Source organism: Setaria viridis, chromosome 2 (genome assembly GCF_005286985.2).
Source record: "Setaria viridis chromosome 2, Setaria_viridis_v4.0, whole genome shotgun sequence".
Lineage (NCBI taxonomy): Eukaryota > Viridiplantae > Streptophyta > Magnoliopsida > Poales > Poaceae > Setaria > Setaria viridis.
Window position 1 is genome coordinate 6,799,430 of NC_048264.2, and position 3,158 is coordinate 6,802,587.

The following is a 3,158-nucleotide window of genomic DNA, read 5'->3' on the forward strand; positions in this document are numbered from 1 at the left end:
CACTACTGAATATCCTTGCCATTGTGTCAAGCGTTGCGTTGCTCCCTATATGGTCTAATATTAAAAGCAAAGGAGGTTTGAAGTTTGATTTATACGGAATATTTCCACCGCTTCACTAGGAACAAGTGTTTCTTTCCCTCTACTTGAAGGCCTATAAGCTTTTACTCATTCGTAAACAACAATCGCTATCAGTTATATTAACAGCTCGTTGCATACGAACAAGTACACTGGCTATCAATTCTCTTGGCATGTATTATTGCACATTGTTCGGTGAAAGCATGGAGGTGGCGGGTCCCAAACTAAGGTTCTATTTGTTTGGGCTTTTAGCCAGCTTCTCGCCCTCAGAAGCCGAAAGTTCAAACAAACGGTAAGCTTTCGGGCCTAACTTTTCGTGGGTCAAAAGCTGTGGAAAGCCACAGTACAATGAAAAGCTCGAAGGAGGAAAAAACGAGCTTCTCGTGAGCCTAGCTTTGACTGATGAACTTTTGACATGTGTGATTAAATAAATGAAGACTTTGTTCCAAGTGTTGGTCAAGTAACATCATCTCAGCCGCAAGCACATAGACAGGAAGAGAGCGACATGAATGCTTTCCATGATAGTATTGCCGATGCTTTGATGGCCGTGAGAGAGTATTGTAATGTCGCTTGAACTCAGACTTAATATAATTATATTGCCAACAAAGTCTATGAATAATTATACATGAAATAAATACAATCAGTACGTACACATAGGTGTGATAGAAACATTGTATATCTCTTCCAGTCACTTTCATCCTCAGAAAAGCTGGGTTGCCAAACGGACCTCAGCTTTTAGAAACCCAGCATTCCAAGATGAGAAGCCAAAACCCAGCTTTCGGAAAGCAAAAGCTCAAACAAACATGGCCTAAGAGATCTCATCTGGTTTCTTTGTTTGTTTGCTGTATGCCCCGTTCGTTTTCCTCGGAATGGCCCGTTCCTGACCTCGTTCCAGGCAAATCAAATTGGCCCGGTTTGAAATTAGATCCAGTCTGGAAAGGGTGTTCGTTTCGACCAGGCCCAGAAGTGAAACAGCCCGGGAATGGACGTTCCCCTCCTTCCACGGCCCGGAACGGAGCTTCCCATCTTACCCTCCAGATCCAATCCTGCCTACGGACGCGAGGAGGCATCGGCGTGAGGCGAGAAGCGGAGCTGGCAGCGTGAGGTGGCGGCGCGACTCATCTTCGACGGCGACCCCCTCCCATCCTTCATATGCAGTCTCTCCTCGCCGGTAAGCCATCTCCTTCTCCTCTTCTCTTCTTCTCACCCTAGGTTTTCGAACTGGGTAGGGGTGCGATGTAGCTGGATACGCGTGCCGTGCCAGCGCGTGCTGTCGCCAGGGCTGGTCTTGAATCGTTGTGTTGGTGGACGCTCCTCCTCCCCTCAGGTCCGTCCGTTGCCACCCTTGCCCCCACACGTACAGCTTCCTTTTTCCTCGTTGTGTCAGCTCAACGTGTCGCTGTCCACAGGGCGTCCAAGAGCATGGAGCTATGTTGCTGCAAGGCCGCTGACGGCGGAAGCCGCCGCTATCTCTATTTGTGTCGTTCTTGGATTATGTTTCAGAATTTTTCAGATGAATTGGTGAAAGGACAAGGACCGAACAATATTTAGAATATGCTAGTTTTAGAAATTGGATGTCTCTTAACTAGATCCTGACCTGTTCGTTTTGAGTGGATTGGCAGGATTAAATCCTGACCAGATTGAGTGACACAGATGGAATCACTCAAACCGGGCTTGGAAGTAATCCTGGCTGGAATCCAATCTGGCTGAGACGAACGAGGCCATAAAAAGTTTCCTGATATCTAAGAAGCAGAGTCTGCACATCGATTGTTAAGATAGATGATTTGGATCGCTACTACTTTTCATTGCGTCAGTCCAGCATAAATGTTAGTTTCATACTTTCAAAGAAACCTCCATCTCCAAATCATCCAATATTGAATATTGCATATGCCCTTAGCTTGTGTTCATGTCATCAGCTCGGGCAAGGTGGCGTTGGCTGATTGGTGTTGCCGGGCTTTCTGGCGTGCGGATCCAATGTTGTGACACCACTTCTTCCATGCCTCCTTTCACACGAGTACGTCTGGATCTGATGCGAGCTTTAGATGGTGCTTTAGCTGCATGCCATTGGGGGCGACCACGTATCCTATCCAGAGCTCTCAACGGCTTGCAGAGGGAAGAAAAAGAGATGCAAACGGTGGCACCTGGGAAATGATATGTTCCAAAATTCCCAGTTGGGCTCATGGGAATAGGGAAGATGAGAATGCAGATATTTTGGCAGCTTCCAATTTGATTTTTCTGAGAAATTAGGAAGGTTAAATTAGGGAATGAATGGGGTCCGTAATGGCCTTGGTAGAAACTGAAATATCAAGACAAAATCCTATTTTTAGTGTAAGAAATTGAGGATGTTACAGTTTTCTTCTGGGTTCTTCTCTTCCTCCAATCAGCTCCAATAAAAACCTTTATTGGCAGTGCCATGGCTGCAGCTATGCTTTCCTTCAACTTTTGTTTCTCGGGAAAAGACAGTGAGCCAAGCCGCAGAATGAGTACTGTTCGTAAATCGTGAAGCATCGCCTTCTAAAATAGTTGGAGCTTTGCACTTATTATATGCAGTGTTACTAGTTTAATCAATTAGAGAGTTGATGGTCACACACATCAGGCAGGATGACCTACAGCAGGATGATCCTCTAGCAGCTGGAGCAATAGCACTGTGCATGCCCGTCGAGGCGTGTAAACTTACCTAACATGGAGCATCGGGTGGGGAGTAGAAAAGGGACTGGGTGCGGGGCCAATTGTTGGTACTTTTACGACAGCACGAGAAGGCTGTATTCGTGAGAACTCAGGCTGCCTAAACATTTTTTTAAAAGAAAACACCAGCATGAGAAGGCTTATGTCTTTTTCTTTTTGAAACTGAGGCTTATGACTTTTAAGAGTTCAACTTATTAGAACATGAGATGAAATACAGGTAGAGTCGGCTGTTGTAGCCCTTTTACAATCAATCTCCTAACCGTGAGGTGCTGGTATTCAAACAAAAACAATCAGCTTCATTAGGAATTCAGGACGTACTCATTGACAAAGTTTCTTGCCGGTTGCATGCACAAGCATCATTGGCAAAAGAAACCCAAGTACCCAATCTCATAATTGAC

At 45.5% G+C, this 3,158-nt stretch overlaps 1 long non-coding RNA gene across 1 annotated transcript; it reads left to right on the top strand.

Moving 5' to 3' along the window:
• The first annotated feature begins 1,121 nt into the window (after positions 1-1,121).
• On the top strand, positions 1,122-2,489 carry LOC117846052 (uncharacterized). The gene is made up of 3 exons (XR_004638208.2): positions 1,122-1,402; positions 1,485-1,901; positions 1,992-2,489. It is a non-coding gene; the product is annotated as an uncharacterized lncRNA (long non-coding RNA).
• The last annotated feature ends 669 nt before the right edge of the window (positions 2,490-3,158 follow it).